General features: G+C 45.2%; 1 long non-coding RNA gene across 1 annotated transcript; it reads left to right on the plus strand.

Annotated features, from left to right (window-relative positions):
* The first annotated feature begins 5,413 nt into the window (after window positions 1-5,413).
* On the plus strand, window positions 5,414-6,168 carry LOC103644003 (uncharacterized). The gene is made up of 3 exons (XR_561423.2): window positions 5,414-5,892; window positions 5,970-6,024; window positions 6,093-6,168. It is a non-coding gene; the product is annotated as an uncharacterized lncRNA (long non-coding RNA).
* The last annotated feature ends 452 nt before the right edge of the window (window positions 6,169-6,620 follow it).

Genomic DNA, 6,620 nt, shown 5'->3' on the forward strand with positions numbered 1-6,620 from the left:
GGTTCGGCCCTCGAAGGCCTAGTCCCCGTTGAGGAGTCCACTTAAGGACGGGTCTTTTTCAACCCTTTCCCTCTCTCCCGATCACACAAGGATCGGCGAGCTCTTCTTCTTCTCAAGGATCACTCTCGATCCCACAAGGACCACCACAATCTTTGGTGTCTCTTGCTAGCTTTTACAAGCCTCCAACACTTTGGAGGAAGTTCGAATGGGAGTCAAAAACTCCACGCGCAAATGAACACAAAGATGTAGCACACACTATCTCTCAATGAATCTCACAAGGCGCTAGGGCTAAACTCAAATGAGTAGCTCTCAATTGCTTGCTCTCTCTTTTGTGGCACTTGTGTTGGTTGTAGTGGACTAAATCTTGTGTATAGGATGGATCAATGAATATAGGTGGTTGGGAGGGCTTGAGTATGTCAACTAGATGACTTGGAATGTTGCTTGGACTCCCACACCTTGAAGTGGCCGGTTGGGGTGGTATTTATAGCCACCATCCAAAAACTAGCCGTTGATGAAGTCTGCTGGCGATGGGCGCACCGGACAGTCCGGTGCACACCGGACATGTCCGGTGCCCCAGCCATGTCATCCTATCCGTTGGGGTTGGAGCTGGTCGACCGTTGGAGGCTTTTGTCCTCATGTGGCACCGGACAGTCCGGTGCACACCGGACAGTCCGGTGCCTCTCTGATCCTCTGCTCTGACTTCTGCCGCGTGTACTGTTGCGTGTACTGTTTACTGTCAGAGTCGACCGTTGGGCGCAGATGACCGTTGCTCCGCTGGCACACCGGACAGTCCGGTGCACACCGGACAGTCCGGTGAATTTTAGCGGAGCAGACTTCGTGAAATCCCGAGGCTGGCGAGTTCCGGAAGCCGATCTTCCTTGGAGCACCGGACATGTCCGGTGCACATCGGACAGTCCGGTGAATTATAGCGCGCCGGCTTCCGAGAAATCCCGAGGGTGAGGAGTTTGAGTCTGAGTCCCCTGGTGCACCGGACAGGTACTGTTCACTGTCCGGTGGCACACCGGACAGTCCGGTGCGCCAGACCAGGGGTGCCCTCGGTTGCCCCTTTGCTCCTTTATTGAATCCAACACTTGGTCTTTTTATTGGCTGAGTGTGAACCTTTTACACCTGTATAATTTATACACTTGGGCAAACTGGTTAGTCCAAAGATTTGTGTTGGGCAATTCAACCACCAAAATCATTTAGGAACTAGGTGTAAGCCTAATTCCCTTTCAGTTAGTCAACCCTGTTCTTGTACTCAAAAAGAATAAAGTGGATTGGCGCATGTGCGTCGACTATACGGATCTCAACAAACACTGTCCAAAGGATCCCTTCGGGCTTCCTAGGATAGATCAGGTGGTAGATTCCACCGCTGGATGTTCTGTGCTGTCTTTCCTGGATTGCTACTCTGGATATCATCAGATTAGCTTGGCAAAAGAAGACGAGGAAAAAACAGCGTTCATCACTCCGTTCGGTGCTTTCTGCTATACCTCCATGTCGTTCGGCCTCAAAAACGCTGGAGCGACTTATCAGAGAGCCATTCAAACATGCTTAGCCGATCACTGGGGCAAGCGTGTGGAAGCCTATGTAGATGATGTGGTAATCAAAACGGAGAACTCGGAAAACTTCATCGAAGACTTACAACTGGTTTTCAACAGTCTACGACGATATCGATGGAAGTTTAATCCCAAAAAATGTGTCTTTGGGGTACCAGCAGGAAAGCTACTCGGATTTATCGTCAGCCACCGGGGAATTGAAGCTAATCCGGATAAGATTGAAGCTATCATGAAAATGGAGGCACCATGATCACAAAAGAAATTTCAGAGACTTACCGGATGTATGGCAGCCCTGAGCAGATTCATATCCAGGCTGGGAGAAAAAGGTTTACCATTTTACAAGCTACTCAAGAAAGTGGATAAGTTTCAGTGGACTTCTGAAGCACAGGAAGCCCTAGATGCACTGAAAAAATTCTTAACGACACCACCAGTGCTGAAGCCGCCACGGCGAGCCACGTCAACTCAACCAGCTGAAGATTTGCTGCTGTATATCTCTTGCACGACTCACGTGGTAAGCACCGCGTTGGTAGTCGAGCGAGCAAAAGAAGCACATGCCTACCCAGTGCAACATCCTGTTTATTTCATCAGTGAAGTTCTGGGTCCCTCGAAGAAAAAGTATCCTCAAGTTTAGAAGCTATTATATGCAGTACTTCTAACTGCCCGCAAGCTACGTCACTACTTTGACGACCACAAAGTCATAGTAGTCACTGGTTTTCCGATAGGGGATATTCTTCACAACAAGGAAGCCATTGGCCGAATAGCCAAGTGGGCCTGTGAACTGGGATCTCATGGCATCGAATTTTGACCTCGCACTCCCATCAAAACTCAAGCATTGGTTGACTTCGTATCAGAATGGACTGAACAACAAGTACCAGACAACCCAGAAACCGCAGAAGTATGGCGAATGTATTTTGATGGCTCGTTGAAACTGCAGGGAGCAGGCGCGGGAATTCTCTTTACCGCACCTGGAGGCGAGCACCTCAAATATGCCCTCCAGTTGCTATTTCCAGCCTCCAACAACGCAGCCGAATATGAAGCTCTGATTCATGGACTGAACATTGCTATATCACTAGGCATCAAGAGACTGATGGTATACGGAGATTCTTTGGTAGTCATAAGCCAGATAAACAAAGAATGGGACTGTTCGAGCGATTCAATGGGAAAGTACTGCACCACCGTTTGGAAACTAGAAGATAAATTCAAAGGTCTGGAATTTCATCATGTAGAGAGAGATCGAAACACGGCAGCCGATGTATTGTCCAAGCTAGGATCCAGTCGAACTCAGGTCCCACCTGGAGTCTTTGTACAAGAAATACCACATCCAAGCATCTCAATGGTTCAGGCAGAAGAATGTAATATCGTGAATCAACCAGAGTCATTTTCTGATGACTGGAGAAGGCCGATCATCAGATATATAAAGAATGAAGAGGAACCAGATGACAAAAATGCAGCTGAGCGCATCGTTAGACAGTCAGCTCACTACACACTCATTGGGGAGACACTATACAGAAGAGGCGCATCGGGTGTCCTCATGTAGGGCTGGGCACATTTTTACCATATACCAAAAACCGTACCGAAATTTCGGTTTTTTTGGTATTTCGGTTCGGTTTCGGTTTTTAAAACTGTGAAGTTCGGTACACGGTATTGTAATCGGTTTTTGTACTGTACCGAACCGAATTACTGAGCAAACCGAACAACCCATGTAAGCCACTAAGCCAGCCCACCATCTGAATATTGTTCTCTCCACAGCCCATGTAAGCCACCAACCGAAGCCTGTCTATTTGCACTGATCGACGGGCGACGGCAACCGGCCAACCCTAGCCCCTAGGAGACACCGAGACGCGAGAGTCAGAAAGGCAGAAAGCTGTGGGCTGCGGCGGCGGACGGCGGCACGCCGGCACGGGCGCACGACGCTTCTCCTGTTCTCCACCACCACCAGCCAGCCAGGCTAGTGGACTACGCGCCCCGCAAGCATCTGCAAGCATCTGCACTTCAGCAGCACGCCACGCCGTTAAGCTCAACTGCTCAAGCGCGCGTCCGGCAGACCGGCACCGTCAAGCATCTGCAGCACGCCACGCAAGCTGCAGCACGCCACGCAAGCATCTGCAGCACGACACCGTCAAGCTCAAGCGCGCGTCCGACATCAAGATTCAAGACAGAGGCGGCGTTTCTCTAGCACAAGACGACGACGGCCAGAACGGAGTGTTCCTCCAATGTATGTCTTCTTCTCACCCATTTTTTGCCGTTACCAATTTATTTTGATTTTTTTGTCATGTATTAATGTATAGATGGGGGACACTGATGAAACCGTTGCAAACCAAGTCACTGGTGAAACTGTTGCAAACCAAGTCACTGAGGTGGTAGATGTAGAGAAGGATGGAGAGTGCAAGAAAAGGAAAGCTATTGCTCAAAGATCTGATGCATGGGAGCACTTCAGCAAGGTTAAACTTGATAATGGGGATGAAAGAGTCAAGTGCAAGTATTGTGCAAAATTGTTTCGCTGTGACCCAAAAATAAATGGTACGTCCTCCATGAAATCTCATTTGAAAATCTGCAAAAAGAATCCAAACAAAAAGGTAGTTGATAATCAAGGAACTTTGCAATTGCAACCTAGTCAAGAAAACAGTAGTGTTGGTACTGTTTCAACTTGGAAATTCGATGCTGATGATCTAAGGAATAGTTTTGCTGAAATGATTATTGAATATGAACAACCTTTTGTTTTGCCTGAGCGTCCTGGGCTTAGAAATTTTTTGGCCAAAGCATGCCCACGTTTCATTTTGCCCTCTAGAAGAACAGCTACTAGAGCAGTTGTGAAAGTATATGATGTCCAAAAAGAGAAGCTTAAGAAGTTTTTAGGTGAACATTGTTAGCGCGTAAGCCTCACCACTGACACATGGACATCTAATACCAATCAAAATTACATGTGTGTAACAGCACATTTTATTGATAACCAATGGAAGCTCCACAAGAAAATCATTGGTTTTTTCTTGGTAAAAGGACATAGGGGCGAAGACATTGGAAAATCCTTAGAGAGTTGCCTAGCAGAATGGGGAATTGATAAGGTTTTGACAATAACAGTTGATAATGCTAGTGCAAACAATAATGCAATTAAGTACATGAAGAGGGTTTTGAATGAATCAAAAGGTTGCATTGCTGGAGGAGAATACCTGCACATGAGATGTGTTGCCTATATTATTAATTTGATAGTCACCGATGGACTAAAGGAAATAGACAAATCAATTAGTCGTGTCCGGGCAGCTGTTAAGTTTGTCAAGGCTGGACCATCTAGGCTAGTCAAATTTAAGAAATGTGCTGAATTAGCAAAAGTATAGACCAAAGCATTTTTAACCCTTGATGTTTGCACTAGGTGGAATTCAACATACCTTATGCTAAATATCGCACAACAATATGAAAAGGCATTTGAAAGGTATAGTGATGAAGATCCATACTATATGCTAGATTTAGAAGGTGAAAATGGCCTCGGTGTTCCTGAGAAATCAGATTGGGAAAAGGCAAGAAAAATGGCTGAATTCCTAGAGCACTTATATGAACTTACCCTTCGTGTTTCAGTCACAAGTAAACCAACCTCACATTCTTACTTCCACGAGATTGCTGATGTTTTGGTTTTATTGCGAGAGTGGTGTCGTAGCGAAGACAACTTATGTGCTGAAATGGGCAAGAGAATGCTTGCAAAATATTATAAATATTGGGGAGAGAAGTACGGAGAGAAACTCAACTTGGCTGTTTTTTTCTGTGTTGCAATTGATCCAAGGTACAAGCTTTCTAATTATGTAAAGTGGCTACCATGGTAATGTTTGGTGAAGACGTGGAGAGAAATTATGGACAACAATAAACACTTCTTTTCGTTTCTTGTTTGATGAGTACAAAGATATGTATGCTCCAGCTGAGAAGACACCACAACCAAATGACTCTAAAGAGCAGCCATCACATAGCAAACGGTTGATGAGGTCTATAGTTGCTCAACAAATGAACAATAATGGGAGTGGAAATATTACTGTCAAGTCTGAACTAGATAAGTATTTATCTGAGGACAGTGAGGAAGATAAGACTGGTTTTGACATTCTTAATTGGTGGAAGGACAATGCTACTAGACTGCCAATACTTGCTCGCATGGCCCGTGACCTTTTAGCTATTCCGATATCAACAGTAGCATCTGAGTCAGCATTTAGTTCGGGTGGAAGAACACTAGATGATTTTAGGAGCTCGCTCACACCAACAATGGTCGAGCGCTTGATTTGTGCCAATGATTGGATTCGTGGATCCAACATTATTAATGTTGAAGAGAATACCGAAGAAATGGCTAAGCTTGAGGAAGGTACAAACTATGAAACTAGTTCTGAATATATTTAATCAAACATATTTTATGTACTTATTGAGAATGCAACTGTACAGATATTGGTGGCCTTACCATTTCGAAGGAGGGGACTACTATTGAATCTTGATAATGGTATGGGAATTTATTTCACATAGTTGGATGGTGTATAAGTGTATTGATATTGCCATATTGTTAAGCAGGACTGCAGGAGATTGCAGGCTGCCAGGCGTGTGCTCTCAAAGTGTCAAGGACTCAGCTGACTGCAAAGTGCAAACTGAAATTGTTGTCTACTGGTCTACTGGAGTGCTGCCGTGTTGGTGTTGTACTGTTGTTTATCTACTGTTGTTGCCGCTGTGTATAATAATCTTGGTTCGGTGGTTCCTGCCTTCCTGGAGTGCTGCCGTGTGCTGGTGCTGTACTGCACTACTGCTGTTTATCTGGTGGCTGCCGGCTGGTGCTGTACGCCTGTACTGTTGTTTATTTGCTGTTAGAATGAACTTTTTTATGAGAATTACCTCTTTGATTTATTGATTTATTGTCAACTCTGTGTCTGTGTTGGAATGAACTTATTATTAGTTATGTGATGTACCATGTATTCCTAAATTCTGTCTACATTCTGTCCATCTGATGTCCTGATAGCTATATGTAAGCTTAGGTATAGTGTTTGGGTTTTACCGAAAAACCGAAGTAAAAAACCGAAACCGAACTCCTCGGTTTTTCATTTTCAA

Source organism: Zea mays, chromosome 1, assembly GCF_902167145.1.
Source record: "Zea mays cultivar B73 chromosome 1, Zm-B73-REFERENCE-NAM-5.0, whole genome shotgun sequence".
Taxonomy (NCBI): Eukaryota; Viridiplantae; Streptophyta; class Magnoliopsida; order Poales; family Poaceae; genus Zea; species Zea mays.